Raw genomic sequence first — 16247 nt, forward strand, 5'->3', positions numbered from 1 at the left:
ACCTGGGGCAATCGGCAGTTCTTGGAGGCAGTTTTAATTGGTGTGGGGGCAGAGGTCCTGCTCATCAGGTGCACTGGGAGCTGCCTGTCACGTTTCTGCTGCCAACATGGCTAGCCTGGCTCTGAGAGAGCCGGTGGCTGGCTTCTGAGCTCATTTACCCCAGTTGTACTTTGCTCCACTGAAGCCAGCTACCCTGGGATTACTTCTGGTTTCTCCCAGGTGTGAGACCAGAATCCCACCTCAGGTCTCTGCCTGGATTGGGAAGCTTTTCTCATCATGGAAGGGGGTGAGAGTCAGTTTCCCCTTCGGGCCTTGATGTAATAACTGAAGAGGAGGTTAAATACAAAGTAGCTTTCGAGCGCTCCTGGGACCAGTGATTGGTTAATCACAGCAGTTTTGGATTGTGCTGGGACCCATCTGGGCTCGGAGGCAGACGGAGGCGGAGGCTGATCCTGATCTTGCTTACCACAGGCATGACTCCCCTGGAGTTATTGCTGCTCAGTGCACTGAATCCCTCTGATTTAATTAGCCGATGACTTCATTTCAATGAGGAGATGGCTCTGTCTCTGGCTGGGAGGCTCAGGGGAGCCTGGTGGCTGGGGGTGCAGGAAGATAATCAAGGGCCCAAGGGAGTCAGAGAGTCTTCCAGCAAAACAACTTCACTTTAGTTCATAGATTTCAAGAGTGCCAGGGGTGTGTCTGATCAGTTGATCTAACCCTGGCAGAGCCCTGACTCTGATATTAACCCTACCAGTGTGGGGCTGAATTTATTTTCTGGGGCGATCTTGCTGTGGATCGGCGATGCCACAACCGCTTTGCACTTGTGATCCTTTCTGTGCGAGTGAAGTGTTAGTGAATATGTAGCTGTGTCCTAAAGGGCTGGGTTAACGCTGAGCTTTGGTGCACATTCATGTGGTGCTGGAATTAGGGAACCAGGAGAGGGGGGCCTGCTGCCAGCTCCCCGGTTTGAAGTGGTTTCCACCATAGGCAGGGTTCAATGGCTCTGGGCACCTCCACTCTCCCGGTTGTTCCAGGGCCCTCCGGCTCTTGTTGAACTCAGACACAAAGCCTTGGGAAGGTGAAGAACCTGCCAAGATGGGGAGCTTTGGTGTCCCAAAGCTGAGGGTGACCGTGGGTCAGCAAGGGTCCTACCAAGTGCGCAGAAGTACACCCAAGGGCACCTACGGGGGCAGGGCAGGAAAGTGTGCGCGCCAGAGGAGAGTAATGGGGAGTCTTCCCTGAGCAGCTCCATGGTCTAGTAGGTAGAGCGCGGGACTGGGACTCAGGAGCAAAGTTCCATCTAATCTTTCCCATCCGTATGCAGAATACATTTTGTTCTGTGCACTGAGGCCTCTGCAGATGTGCACCACCCATAGAATCACACGCTGCCGGCCGTGGGCGCTCTGCTGATCAGCTGAGCGGCACCTGACTCTCTCTTGGGCGGCCGCCCAAGCCCTCAGCTTACAGGGAACGCTGCTCAGGAGACCTGGGTTTGGTTCCTAACCCTGCCTGCTTGGAGATCTTGTGCAAGTCTCTGCCCCAGTCAGTGCCTCAGTTTCCCTTCCTGCCCTTTACCGGGCTTGCCTCTTTTGAATGTCTGCTCCTCGGGGCAGGGGATGCCTCTTGCTGTGTGCATCTGCAGCACCCAGCGCCAGGGTGCAGAAAGGCTCCTTGCATGGGGACATGAAGCAAAAGCCGACTGGACAGCTGTGAGGGCTTTAGCAGGGTAAACTGGTTGCCCCCAGGCTCGTGGGGTGATCTTCGGAGGGCTGTGCCAGTCACTGGAGCAGGAGGAGGGCAGGTAGGCCACCCGCACGTTTAAACCTGCTGGGAGATCTTGGAGGCTGCTGTGCTGATTATTTAGGGCCAGACCTTCCGTGGGAGGTCAACCCCGCCCCTCTTGGCACCCCAGAGATGGCGTCCATGCAGGACTGGGGTGATAGGGGGCTTGACTCACCATTGCAAAGGGAGCACTTGGCTCTTGTGACGGGGTAGCGCTCTGCAGTCACTGTGCGCTGCTGCCCACGACTCCAGCTTAGCAGAGGATCTGCCCCATTGCATTGACTGGGCAGACCCCTGGCCGGATTCTGTTTGTAGCTGCACAGTGATCAAGCCAGAGCAAAGCCTGCAACCTGGCGCTGGGCCTGCACCAGCCTAAACAGCCTCTGGCCTCTCGCGATTTTGCTTCTTGGAAGGTAGTTTCTGTGTGGCCCCTTAGAGGGAGCTCACCTGACTCACGTGTGGTCTCCCCTCCCCCTGAGCATGGTGGTAGGTGAGGCTGGGGAGGGGTGGGAGCTGTAATTGTGACACCCTAACATTCCCACCCTAAAAGCACCTGGAGCCTTTGTGTGAGCGGCTGAACAGCTGGTGCCTGCTCCTTCAGCTGTGAGTGTCTCAGTGGGTGGAGAGGAGGCAGTGTGGTCCAGTGGTTAGACTCTAGAGGAAGGAGGAGGAGTTGACGCTGCTGGGTCCTCTTCCCTCTCTAAGGAAGCAGAACACCTCCGAGTGTCATTCCCAGCTGGGCTGCTGGAAGGCAAGTTACTTCACTTCTTGGTGAGTCTGCCTCCCCCTCGGGGAGCTGAGGATAACTCCAGCCTGACTCCAGGAGCATGGGGAGTTACTCTGGCACTCAGAGATTCTGGGATTAGGAGTCTGGCAGGTTGACTGGGCTTGATTTGTTGGGTGATGTAAATTTGGAACAGGGACCATTGTTTGCTAGATTTGTACAGCTCCTAGCGCCATCTTGGCTGGGGCCGCTGAGGACTGCCAAAATATAAATATGAGTAACAGGAGAATGTAAAGAAACAAAATATCCCCCACCCCACCCCCAGGCAGCTTTGCTTCAGAATGCAAATCTCTAAAATGTGTGAGAGCTTCCCTTCAGGAATCCAGCAGCACTTTTCAAACATGAATGACTTCACCGACCCTGGTGATCTAGCAAATGGCTGCCTACCCATGCAGGCTTGGGTTCAAGACTCTCCCTTGCCACGGACTTCCTACGTGACTCCAGGTGTAGTTGCAGCTTGCCTCAGTTTCCCATCTGTATAATGGGGCGCTAGCCCTGTCCTGCCACACCAGCTGTTTGGAGTGTAAGTGCATCAGACAGTGAGGTGTTCAGATGGTAGAGCAATGGGCACCAGGTAAGTACCTAATGACAGCACGTCAATGGGTATCGCTTAGGACAGGGGAAATCAGACATGACGTGGCTGCCCAATTATGTGTGACTTTTCTACAGCATCACTCCACAGGTTCACTTCCCTGTAAATGAGCAGAATTTCTGCACTGGCTGGGTCCGGATCGGACTGGGAGTTGGGTGGGGTGGGTGCTGAGGTTAAAGTGACTCCAGTGGGAGCAGCTGGCCTCTAGAGTCCGAGCCTCTGCTGTTCCCTTGGGTTGACCATATCAGAGCCACTTTTTCTTTTCCTTGGCATGGCTGTTGCACCCCTGCATCGTGATTTTGCACAAGTGCAGTTTACGGTTTGAAAATGAATGATGCTGTCAAAATGAGCCTGGGGGACTCACGTAGGCACCGTTGGCTGAGAGACCCAGAGCAGCCCAGTGCTTGGGTGCAGGTGGAGCCCTGTGATTGCTCATTTCCCTGCTTCAGTTGTCTGGGGCAAACAAGGTGGCTTTGACGATCTTTGCGTCAATCTTTTGATCTGCAAAGGAGGGTGGCTGGGTGGCGGAGGTGGGGAAGGAGCCAGGGAAGAAGGGGAGACAAGCGATGTTCCCTCTCATTTTTCCAGCCACGTGGGGAATACATGTTGTTAAGTGCACCGAGGCATGTGTGGATGTGCACCACCAGTAGATACACACGCTGCCCACTGTGGCCGCTCTGCTAATCTGCTGGGCAGCATCTGAATCTCTCCCGGGTGGCTGCCAAGTGCTCAGCTTACAGCGAACACTAGCCATGAAGGTCTGGAACCTGCAGGTCAAGGGGCGTGATGTTGGGCTGGGAGTGAGTGCGTGAGGGCAGGGGGTGGGGTACCACGCCTTTGCCAACTGACTGTGAGTTTAGGAACTGATGTTACAGGGGGTGGGGAGACAGGGTTGTCCAGGAGGTCAGGTTTCCCTGCCCCTGCCAATGGAAATGCCCCTGCATCTCCCAAGGGCCTGTCTGCGCTGGGTTTAGAAGCCCACTGGCCATTGCCCAGCTGCTCCTTATTGTAGTGTAGTGAGCCTTGGAGAGCTGGGCCAGGAGGATGCTTTGGGGCCAGCCTCTCTGCAGAACTCCTGCGTGTGAGTTGCACAGGGCCCCAGCCAGATTCTTGCTGCCAGAATGAACTGGGGGCTGTTAGAGGACTGAGCTAGGGAAGTGAAGCAACATATAGCCCAGCACCAAGCTGCTCTGGGTCTCTGCCCCAAAGCTGCCTGTGTGAGCCCCCCAGCCTGGGTCCAAACCAGGCCCATTTGGACAGCACCATTTGTTTGCGCACAGGAGTGAGCTGCGCTTGGGTGAAATCATGCCTCACGGGCCTAACAGCCTGCAAAGGGAGGGCGAAACGGCTGTGAAAGCGTTCTGATATGGTCACCTTTTACAGACAGTTTGCACGGGTGTAAAGGAGGGCACTAAGTGCAAGGTGTTAGAGAATTGCTCCCGGAGGGTTTCCAGTGGTGCCGGTGCACTGGTGGCCAAGTTCACAGGACAGATGCTGTTCCTGGGAATCGAAGCCAGTTTTGTAGTCCAGAGGCCTTGTCTCTGTGCAGAAAGTTGTACCAATGCAATTCAGTCACTTTTAAATTCATTTAGTTAAATTGGTGCAAATCCATATGTGGATCAGCTTCCTGCCCCCCACCCCAATCAAACCCTGAGAATGGCTTGAAATCATGAGGTTTGGGGAAGGGAGAATAGTGAATCTGGAGTTCTTGTTTCTGCCTGTTTCCTTCCTGCCCCCACCCCCCTGCTAAATGAGGAGGACTAGAAATGTATTTGCAAGTCCTGCAATTTTATCTCATGTCTCCTAATGTTGGATGGCTTTCTTAAAACCCCTGTGCTTGAAATCATGGGACTGTATGTGAATTCTGGTGTGGGAATCCTTGCTTTCATTGTTTCAAGTAAGTTTCTGGCTTTTTGGTTGCAGAGAAAAGCTTGAAAATATGTCCAGAATACAATGTAATGGCTGAAAATCTAGCAGGCAAATAAAAAACCCTCAAAGTGTATAACTTAACAAAAAAAACCAAAAACCTGCCTTAAAAAAATCACAGATCTCACACATTTGGGGCCCGACTCAAGATTTTGGCATACTCGATCTTAGCGGGACTGAGTCCAGTAATCACATGCATCTGGGAGTTGTGGCTTGCAGAAATAAAACATTGGCAGTGATCAAAGACTAGGCAGCGGTTCTCTGACTGGGTTCTGCAGACTCGTGGGAGACCGCCAATCACAGGAGACAAGGGGCAGATTATCTCACTTCTGACTACTAGAAGGTCCTCACACCTTCCTCTTCAGCAGCTGGTTATGGCCACTCTCAGGGCTGCCATACTGGGCTAAATGGACCTGGAGTCCAGGCCAGTCTGGCAGTTCCTCTAGTCCACCAAATATCACGAGATTTGCAATAAAATCACTAGAACTGCCAGCGCTTGGATTGTACCAGGCTCATGAAGCCTCTGGTTCCACCTGTGTGAATGGAGTTGGGGCAGGGAGAGCTGGCTGTGGAAAGCCAGATTTCACCATGAAAGCAAGTGGGGACAGCTGCCTGTTTTTGTGATGGCAGGAGAGGCCCGGGGCATGTACCAGAACTCAGCAGTGAAATGCCTGAAGTCTTTCTAAGCTCAGTTGGTTATGTGGGGGAAGGGCTGCGGGCTGGAGGAGACCCATGGGTAGAGCCCTGCAAACCTGCAAGTATCTGTGGGTATCTGTCTGCAGTTCATCTGTGTGGCTGCAGATACAAAATTTGTATCTACACTATTGTTCTCTGTCAGCTGAGCACTTAGGCGGCCGCCCAGGAGAGGTTCGGGTGCTGCCCAGCTGACTAGCAGAGCACCCACAGCTGGCAGCCTGTGTTTCTGTGGGCGGTGCACATCCGCACATGCTCTGTGTACATAATGTTTGTTCTGCCCCTGGATAGAAAGTGTTAGCGGGAACGCCAATTTCAAATGCAGGTGAGCAAACTTTGTACTTGGGGCCCCACTTTTCATCTCTGCAATTAGCAGCCTTCCTCCTCCCCCCGGTCTGTCTAATGTCGTCCAAGCCAACAAGAATTTCTCTTATGTTCATATGGGAAAAAAAACCCTTTCAGCATGTGTCAGAAAATAAGTCTGTAATATTAGCCGGTACATAAATGTGAATACACCCACATAAAATCAGTGACATATGCCAACATTTTTGTGAGATCATAGAATCATAGAAGAGTAGGACTGGAAGGGACCTCGAGAGGCCATCGAGTCCAGCCCCCTGCCCTCATGGCAGGACCAAGCACTTTCTAGACCATCCCTGAAAGCCATCTATCTAACCTCTTCTTAAATAGCTCCAGTGACGGAGATTCTACCACCTCCCTTGGCAATTCGTTCCAGTGTTTGATCACCCTGACAGTTAGGAACTTTTTCCTAATGTCCAACCTGAACCTCCCCTGCTGCAATTTCAGTCCATTGCCTCTTGTTCTAGCCTCAGAGGCAAGGAAGAACAAGTTCCCTCCCTCTGCCTTATGACACCCTTTTAGATACCTGAAATCTGCTATCATGTCCCCCCTCAATCTTCTCTTTGTGAGATGGATGAGCTGATCACACTGTGCCCCCCCTTACGAAATTTCACACCCCTTCAGGGGGCCCACCCCCCCACTCTGCACATGCCTCACTAAGAACCCTCCTAATTTGTGGATGTGGAGTCAGATATCTGCAGATGATTTTTGCAGCTGCGGATATCAACCCTGTATCCATGCAGGCTCTGCCTATGAGGTGAGGAAGAAAGTTTTTTCCTCATTTGCGCTTCTAGGCAGGAGCATGCAAGCAACGGAGAGTTAAGTACCTTTCTTTGGTGGCCTCTTTCCAGCTTCTCAGCTGAGGACGTGCAGCAGCCTTCTGGGCTATGAATAGCTGCAGCTTGCCGCAGACAGCGTGAAGAGGTTCTGGGTGACCTAGTTCTCATGCTTTTACCTGGCAAGGGCTGGAGTTTATCTGCCCAAATGGAACAGCCTCCTGTTGCACCCTCCCTGCTGGGGTGGATGTGGAACCTAAGCCAGTGGCCAGGGCACCTGGAGCATCTCAGCATGGCAGGGTTGATGTCTGACTCGTGCCCTGCAGTCTGCGGGTGTCTGATTAGAGCTGGCAGTATCCACAGCCTCCCGTAACGTCCAGTGCACGTGTGAGTTCCTGCCTCTTCTGCCCACGCCTGCTCCCTGCCCCCCCCTTAGCCAGCTGCCCCATGGCTACAGCTGCACAGACCCAGCAGGGAGTGGAGGTGGCAGTGAAGGCAGGGCAAAGCTGTCCGATTGTATCAAATGGGCAAACAACTCATGCTTGGAACGCAGCCAGGCATTGTCTCCGGTCCCCGAGTCTGGTGGAGGGAGGAGGGAACGGTTGGGGTCCTAATTTGGAGCATTGGCTCATTTATTGTCTGTGGTTCGGAGTCTTTAAACTGAACTTCAGTGGGGTGCCCCAGCTCCTAGGGACACTGTGGCATATAGGAGAAGTTTGCTGTCCTCTGTTGTGAGTGTGGTTCTTAATATTTATCAGGTGTGTTATGGTAGCGCCTGGCACCCCGGTTGTTGGCCAGGACCCTGCAGTGCTCGGAGCTGTACAAACACAGAGCTGGAAGGTTACGCTGGGTGATCACAATGGTCATTGAAATTATTTGCTTTCTTTCACTTTGGAATAGCAGTCCCTCCTCCCCCAGCTCCTGGTGCAGAGACTTCCAGCCCTTGCTTAGCATTTATAATGACAGTCCAGCCAGGCTGCTCGGCCCTCTCCTGTCTTCTGCTAGACAGCAGCTAGTAACCAAGTTCTAGGTGAGAGGGAGGATGGCCCAGAGGTTAGAGGTGCCTATGACTTGGGCAGTCTAGAGTCAATCCGCGGGCCTTGCTGTCTCCCCATGCCTCAGTTTTTCCCATTCTGCAATGGGCATAATAGCCCTGTTCTGCCTGAGGAGGCTGTTGTAAGGGTAGACACCAGGCACATTGTGGTGGGACTCAGCTGTTGTAGCCCTGAGGGGCATGGACATACTGAAGGGTTTGTCTACACCTGTGGCGGGTACCTGTCAGCTGGCTCAGGCTGCAGGGCTCTAAAATTGCAGAGCAGAAGTACCCGAAGGTAGCTGACTGAACTGTAGCAGCGCCTTCATGGCTCTCTGTGTTGTGTGCAGTAAGCACACGCCACACTTCACGGGCCCTGGCTTTACGTGCGTGTCACATTAGTAACTTGGCTTAAAGCCTTGTCCTGTGGCTGGAGCACAGGTCATCCACAATCTCCTCCACTTCACTCTGTCTCAGGACAAAACTTCTAGCTGACCCCAGGAGGACGCCCATTGATGTCCTTCAGTCTCAGCTGATCTTCTCCACATTGTCCAAGGTCTTCCTCTTCTGCGTTTCCCTTGCGGGTTACACGTGAGAACTTCCCAGACTCTGCTGGATGGTGGTTGTCTGAGAGTGCGGCTTGGCCATCCCCACTTTCTGCTCTTGATTTCAATGTCAAGTGGTTCTTGTGCTGCTCTGCTCCAAAGCTCACTACGTTAGTGACACCTGTAGGAGAAAACGATGTGGCCAGAAACCAGCGCAGTCCGGCATTCCTGCATGGGGTCAGCAGGAAACAAAGTGTCTCACAGGCCACCCCTAGACCCCCAATGGGCAGGGCCGCATGTGGCTCATGGGCCGCAGGCTGCCCACCACTGACCTAGGGTAAAATCCTGGGTGTGGCGGCTTCTTGCCCCTGTTAATAAAGGCAGGAATAAACCACAGTTCAGCTGCCACATCGCCCCTCCAGGCACCTCCCTGGGAAGGGGGAAGAGTGTGCTGAGGGAGGTGGTGACTTCTCTGTCTCTCCAGCCTGGCTTGCTTGGCTCCATGCAGGACTTGGGGAGAGGCTTGTCTGGCATCGTCTGAGCAGGTGGTTAGACTGGAGGAGGCAGTGCGGCCTTGTGGTTTCAGATCTTTGAATCCTGGAACAGTGATGTCGCTGCTAGTTGCAAGCACTTAACTTGTTTTGATCCTACTTTGAGGGTGGAGGGGGCCCAGGAGGCTGGCATCCCGGGGCAGACATGGCTTCTCTCTTACTGGTCATTTTTTTTAATATCACATCAACATCTAAAAGGTCCCGGATTAGATCAGTGCCCCATGGTGGCAGCTGTGGCACAGACCCATGGTGAGAGACAGTCCCTGCGCCAAAGAAGTTGCCCTTTGAATAGACAAAGGTTGGGAGGGGAAACTGAGTCACAGAGTGAGGCAGTGACTTGCACATGTGTCCATGGCAGCACCTGCATGGAACTCCACTTTTGTTATTCCTAGCCTGGCGACCTGCCTTCCTGGGTGCTGGGCAGATTCCTCTTCTGGACTCTACCTGAAGCTGGGCCAGAAGCAGAGGGTCTTCTAGGAGGAAAATCAGGAAATATTTTTGGTCAAATGTTGAGTCTTCTTTTTTTACACTCTTCTTCCAACCCTGATTTGTAATGTGCTTTAGTGCTGCTCAGCCTTCGCCCTGCCTAGCTGAGTTAGGAGCTTAAAGTCACTTTCTACATGGATTTAAACACCAAGAAATCAATGGGATTTTGGCCAATAGCCATAAGCGCCTAAACCCCTTTGACAAATAACCCCCCCCGGCTCCTAAATCCCTTTGGCACCATACCTTTACAATTTGGGGCCTTTGCTGGAACATGAGATCATCGTAGCCTGACCCCCAGTACATTGTAGACTGGAGAGTTTCACTCATTTATGCCTGTACTGGGCCCAGTCACTTGTATTTGATGGAACATCTCTTCCGGACGGGTCGAGAGGTGAGGCCATCGAGAGAGAGAGAGAGAGAGAGAGAGAGACCTTTCAGCTATCATTCTTGCTGCACCTCCGTTTGCTAGCTAATGGAGTCCTTCCCCCACGTGCCAAGCATTTGTGCCATAAATGCTGCAAACTGTACCTGCTTCTGCCATATTCAGCTTTGTGCTGGTGCTGTGGACTGCGGTTCTGGATTCGAGTGGCAGGGAGAGGGAGAAGGCTTTTAACTTTTATAAATGCAGTGGGCGGGGTGGGCAGAGCGTGAATGATTAGATCCAATCCATAAAGCCAGGGGGTGCTCGGCGGTGCCCTTCCACGCATCTCCTTCGTTCGGTGCTATTACCCGGTGACATGGTGCAATGCCCAGTGTGTCTGTGTCTGGGGCGGGGTGGAGGTGGATGGCAGCCAGGGAGTAGGCAGGTGCAGGGGTGGAAAGACAGGCGACCAGCAGGGAACTGCCAGCTGGCTGCTTTATTTACAAACAGCTCTTGCAAAAGTGATGGATGGATTTCCACCCCCGCCGCTCCCAGCCCATCTGGCTTGGGTCCCCCTCTTCAGAGCAGGTTTTATCCCTGTGGGCTTAGTGGCAGTAGTGGGTCTCTGCTGCCTCTCTTCTTTGTGTTGGTACCTTCTCCAGACACACCTGGGCCTGGTCTCGCTAGTCCCCTGCTCCAATGCTGCTAGAGACGGGGCCCTTGACTGTTCCAGCTATTGATTAAGGCACAAGGGGATCATTGTGATCCTCTAGTCTGACCTGCATTGCCCAGACCAGAGAACCCACATGGTGTTTCCCGCAAGCCCATAACTGCTGTCTGGAGTAGTGTATGTGTCACAGCGCAAGGCAGTGACACTTGTATTTCCCTCTCCCTCTGCTCAGCAAAGACACCTGCTTCTAGACTCCTGAGTCCTCAGCTGTCCCCTCTCTGTTGTGCTGTTCCCTCACACGGATCCAGGCTCCAAAGCTCCCTGCCTGCACTGTGAGCTTCCCAGGAAGCCAGCCTGCTCCGCTAGCTCGATTTGTTTTCTCCTTAGTGTCAGTGGCACAGGGGACAGGTGCCTGCCCCTTTCCTAGGCATGTACATTTATTTTTAAGGAAAAAACATTGTGCACACAGTAAAAGAACCCACTCACCTGCCAATAAACTTCATAGAGATCTCCCCAGTTCCAGCAAGGACTCTGGGAGAGGTCAGTCCTTCAATCCTCACCTGGGGTTTTCTGCAGTTGCATAAGAATGGCCACACTGGTCAGACCAAAGGTCCATCTAGCTCAGTGTTGTCTTCTGACTGTGGCCAATGCCAGCTGCCCTGGAGGAATAAACAGGAGAAGAAATCATCAGCTGATCTCTCCCCTGTTGCCCATTCTCAGCTTCTGACAAACAGGCGAGAGATGCCATTCCTGCCCATCTAGTTCATTACACCTTTGGCTCTGTGAATACATCAGTCTGGCTTTCATCCCACTGGGCTGTTTGATCTAGGGATTCCAGGAGCAGGGGATCCATAGACAACCAGGCTCTGCTCAGGGCTTAGCTTCACGAGGCTGGGGTTATGCACAGCCGGAGAGGGAAGGGTACATCTGCATTTACCTTGTAGGAAATTCCCTGGATCAGAAGTTCACTCTAGTCTGGCACATAGCTTCAAAGAGTCCTTTGCCACTTGTACCACTTGCCGGGATTTACCTTGGTCATGTCTACCCCAGAGAGGTTGTGCACAATCGCACAATAATACGTAATATCACAAACTCATAAGACACATCAACTTAGTCCATCAGGCTTTGTCCGGGATACTGCCTGGATCTGCAGTAGGGCCGCACGTCTCCCTTAGAAAGTATCAGAGGGGCAGCCGTGTTAGTCCACAAAAACGAGAAGTCCTGTGGCACCTTATAGACAAATTTATTGCAGCATGAGCTTGGGTGGGCAAAGACCCACTTCGTCAGACACACGTAGCCCTTAGAAAGAGCTTCCATCTGGATTTAAAGATTGAAAAGCCTGTTCCCATGGCTAATTCCCTCCTGGTTAATGTTCGTGACTTGACTCTTGTTTGAAAGATTCCACTGGAGGGTCCAGATGTGGGACTGGGTCTTGTTTCCGTTTATCTGCTGGCTTGTTTCCCTGTGTCGGTATCTGGGGACAGAGTCCATCACTTGCTCTCATCCGAACTTCTTGGTTCCTTGACTGTTGCTGTCCCTTGGGAAATCTCCTTACTTCCTGAGCTGCCTTACAGCTGTTATAACTAAGGGTACATCTACACTGTGAACAAAACTCTGTGGTGCTGAGACTGGGGCCCAGGCTGTGGGGCAAGAAAGCAGAGTGTAGATCAGAGGTTCTTAAACTGTGGTTTGCAGATAGCTTCCTCTAAGATAAGGAAGGGCTGCCCAATTAATCAGTGGTGCCCCCCAGGTGTGACTCCGCTAAATAGGTGCCTGGATCCTGGAGCAGAAGTGTGTGCAAGGTGAAGTGGTGTGTCTGTTGGGAAGAGGGGTTAGGCCGCAAGAGGAAGTGGGGGGTGAGAGGCAGTGTTTCCCTGTAAGCTGAGCACTTGGGCGGCCACCCAGGATAGATTCAGGGGCTGCCCAGCTGATTAGCAGAGCATCTACCGCCACCCTCAGTGGGCAGCGTGTGTTTCTATGCGTGATGCACATCTGCACATCTCAGTACACATAACACAATTTATTCCACCCATGGAAGGGAAAAAGATAAGGATTTGAAGCGTGCAGGATTGTGGTGGCCAGAGAAAGAGGCAACTTTCCCTAGCTCCAGAGCTGTGGCTGCTGGGGAGAGACAGCCCTCCTTCCCAGCCAGAACTTAGTAGCTACAGCAGAGGGGAAGAGACAACTCTCCCCAAACTACTGCTAAAACTCAATGGAAATCCATTGTCCAGACCAGGTTTGTTTAATATAGCACTTTATCCAAAGCACTTTACAGTCATTAGTTAACAGCACAAACGACATTTGGAAACGCCACAAAGTGGCCTGCCAGGACTCTCAGCAGTTTTCAAGTGGTCTGCAAAAAACAAAACATTTTGGGAGCCCTGGTACGGATGTTTGGATCGGAGCTGGACCCTGGGCTTGGAGACCAGTGATGTGACAGCACTTGGAGACTGAAACATGTGCTCTGCTGTTTTTAGCCTTCTAGTGGGAGCCAGACCCAGGTGAGGGTTGCTGCCCTGAGTTTTCTTTGCAGTATAGACATGCCGTAATGTCGATGACCCTGGCACCAAGATTTTCAAGAGGAACCAAGGGTCAGACGCTGAAGGGTGGCCTCACCCCTGTGATGGGGAAGCACAAGCCCTGCGGACTTTCATTACGGCTTTTGCACCACAGCTGCTTTGGTGCTTTGGGAAAATCCCGCCTCTTATTCTAGACGTAGACTTCTCAATGAGCCTCCTGGCTTTGAAATCCATTAAGCACCGAAGCTCTTATTGTGGTTCGTGAGTCCAGCATAGAGGAGTACGATATGTTGTGTTCTGCCCTAAAAAATCCCACATGCTTCTTATCAGCATAATAATTTCTTCAGGTGGACTGCCCTTGACTCCTAAATCATTCTCCTGTATGCTGGTCTCATGGGCCTCAATAAGAGCTTTAAGTGCTTACTAGATTTCAAAGCCAGGAGGCTCATTGAAGAGTCTGCAGGTCAGACCTTTCTCATCTGAGTCTCATGTCCGGCAACATCCATAATCTGCCGTGATTGTAGGTACTCTGATGACCACTTATCATGGGTGAGGCCAAGTTCCCCACGGTCCCATAAAATTTGTTTCCAGCCACCAGTCCTGGCTCTCAGTGTTCTGTGCTGTTAATTCGCTGTAATTTACCCCTAAATGTCTTCGAAGAGCCCAGTGAGCAGTGGAAGTGGGGGTATTGACCTCCCGTGGTCTGGCAAATGCTCTTGTCCAGCATTGGTCAGGTCCCGAGGGTGCCGGATGAGAAGTTCAATCCATACAGTGTAAAATGCAAATATGAGCACACACCAGTGCCGCCAGCGCTGTTCTAGTTACCAGTCTGCAGCCTGGAGCAATCATTAGATTGGGCCCGAGTGGGGAGCTGGGTTCTGTCGGCTGCGACTCCAGTACTCTGTGGGCAGCGTAAGACTCCCGCTTGCTTCTAGCAGAGCTAAGGGGGCTTAATAATTAGCATGCAGGGGCTCTGCTTCATGGGGTGAGCATCCATCATGGGGCAGGAGCGTCATCTTCTGTCCAGCCAGTCTGGTCTTTTGACACTACATTTGGGGGACCAGCTGGGAGCTGGGATGCGACCCAGAGTGCAGTGCCTTGTTGTCCGTCCTGCCTCTTGCGGTGAGGATGCACGGTGCTAGCACAGGCGGTTCTAGCAGGGCCGTGCCAGCGGACACTGTCTAGGGGGCATCACGTGAACATCTCTTACAGCTGAATTGACCTTGACAGTTCAAAGAGAACTTGATGTGAGTGTGTCCCAGCAGCCCTAGTATTGACCCCCCCTCGAAATGCAAAGAAGGACCAGGAAGCAAAGGGGATCCTCACTCACTTCCCTTTTCCTCTCTCTCTTTCACACACGCTCCCATTAGTGGCTCACGTCTCAACTATCAGGGCTCAGCCTTTGGATCATGAGCTGCGTGCAGGCGGGGAGACATGACAGGGGAGAGGTGGAGGGGTTCTCCTCTCTCACCCTAGGGCAGATCCGCTGGCCTGCTTCCCCTGTGGTATGCTACAAACCGCCAGCCAGGTTTCCTGCGGTCACTAGCAGTGTTTCCTCTAATGTTTTTCATCCACGTGCAGAATAAATTTGAAGTGCAGACATGCACCACCAATAGAAACACCAGCTGCCAGCTGTGGGCACTGTGCAAATCAGCTGGGCAGCATTTGGATCTCTCCTGGGCCACCACCTAAGTACTCAGCTTAGAGGGAACCCTGATTGCTCGGCCTGGTCCAAAGTCTCAGGAGCAGTGTTTCTGGTAAGCTGGGCGCTTGCGCAGCCACTCAGGAGAGATTCTGGTCCACACTGCTGATTAGCAGAGCGCCCACGGCTGGGTTTTTTATTTCTACTGGTGGTGCACATGTGCATGCGCTTTGGTGCATGTAAAATTTATTCTGCGCCTGGACCGAGAAAATCTGCACATTGCTGGCCTGGATTAGAGGAAGCACTGGCCAGGAGAAGTGTTGCGTGTGGCCGAGGCATGGGCCGCTGGAGCGTGAGAGTGGCTGCAAATTCCCAGCCACAACAGGCAGCCAAGCCTCTTAATTCCAGTGCTGATCTGCTGGAGCATTCACGTGGCCTGCCTGGAACAGCCTGGCTGTGATCCAGAGCCGCTGGTCTGTGCCGTGAGCAAGACCTGCCCTTGCTTGCTGTAGACCCAGGTTCATCTCTCTGCCTGGCATCCGGCAGGGTGTTTATCCGGCTCCTTGTTCATGAGAATGCATTTGGGTGGCTGCTTTGGCTGGATGCAGAGGACAAGAGCTGAAGGAATCACAGAGTTGGTACTGGAGCATCAGTGGAGCCATTTGCCTCTGTTCCCCAAATAACTTCCTGTCAGCTGGTGGTTTGGTGGCTTGCATGTAATGAGTTTGCTGAGTCTCAGCTCAGATTCTAAGGGACTTCAGAGCCAGGCAGGGCTAGATCAGTGTGTGTATCACGGGGGAAGTTCTGGAGCAGAATGCTTGGGCTCTGGGTGTCCTGGCCCAATAAGTGCCTTCCACTGCTGACTTCCTTTTCTCTCTGGCTTTCCTGTAGCTTCCTGGCGAGACTGCAGAGCAGAAGCCCAGTGCCTGACCTGCCCCAGATGTGGTGTCCCGCAGCCAGCCGGACCAAGCAGGATTGGGATTTGGCTGCTGGTTTCCTTTGCGGGCTCAGGATGTACAGGAGTCTCGGTGACTGATCAGACGGGGGCCAGGACCCTTCTGTCACTGTATCCTGCCCCCAGCCCCTTCCTGCTGCGCCACTGAGTTGGTGAGTTCCCTCCCTGCAGATGGACAGGACTCCTGGGTTCAGACTATGGGTGCTGTGTGGACCTGCCCCTCCCTTGGCTCTGCACATCTCGTTGGCTCCTTCTTTAACGGGAGCTGCAATTGAGGATTTGTCCTTAATTCACAGCTGGGGGAGAAGTCACAGATTTCCACAGTGACTTGTCAGCTGGGAGCCAAGGTGAGGGGGACCAGGCTCAATTTACACAGGTGTGTCAGGGTGGAAAGTCTAGGGGGCAGGGTGAATGAGTGTCGGACCGTGTGTCCATGTACCGAGGTGCAGATGTGTATGGGCGTGCAAAGGGGGATTTAAGAGCAGTTGTGCAAATGAGTGTGTTGGCAAGTGTGAATCCATGTGCACGTATGCAGTGTGCATGGAAGGGCTGGGCATGCTGGTGGAGCAGTG

At 52.8% G+C, this 16247-nt stretch overlaps 1 protein-coding gene across 1 annotated transcript in view; it reads left to right on the forward strand.

The window, feature by feature from the left end:
- The window catches only part of VANGL2 (VANGL planar cell polarity protein 2), a 34363-nt gene that overhangs the window by 1353 nt on the left and 16763 nt on the right, over positions 1–16247 (forward strand). The window contains exon 2 of the mRNA XM_074981277.1: positions 15612–15827. The gene's annotated coding sequence lies outside the window, so the exon portion shown is untranslated. The remainder of the gene's footprint in view (positions 1–15611; positions 15828–16247) is intronic.

This window comes from Carettochelys insculpta, chromosome 30, assembly GCF_033958435.1.
Source record: "Carettochelys insculpta isolate YL-2023 chromosome 30, ASM3395843v1, whole genome shotgun sequence".
NCBI lineage: Eukaryota > Metazoa > Chordata > Testudines > Carettochelyidae > Carettochelys > Carettochelys insculpta.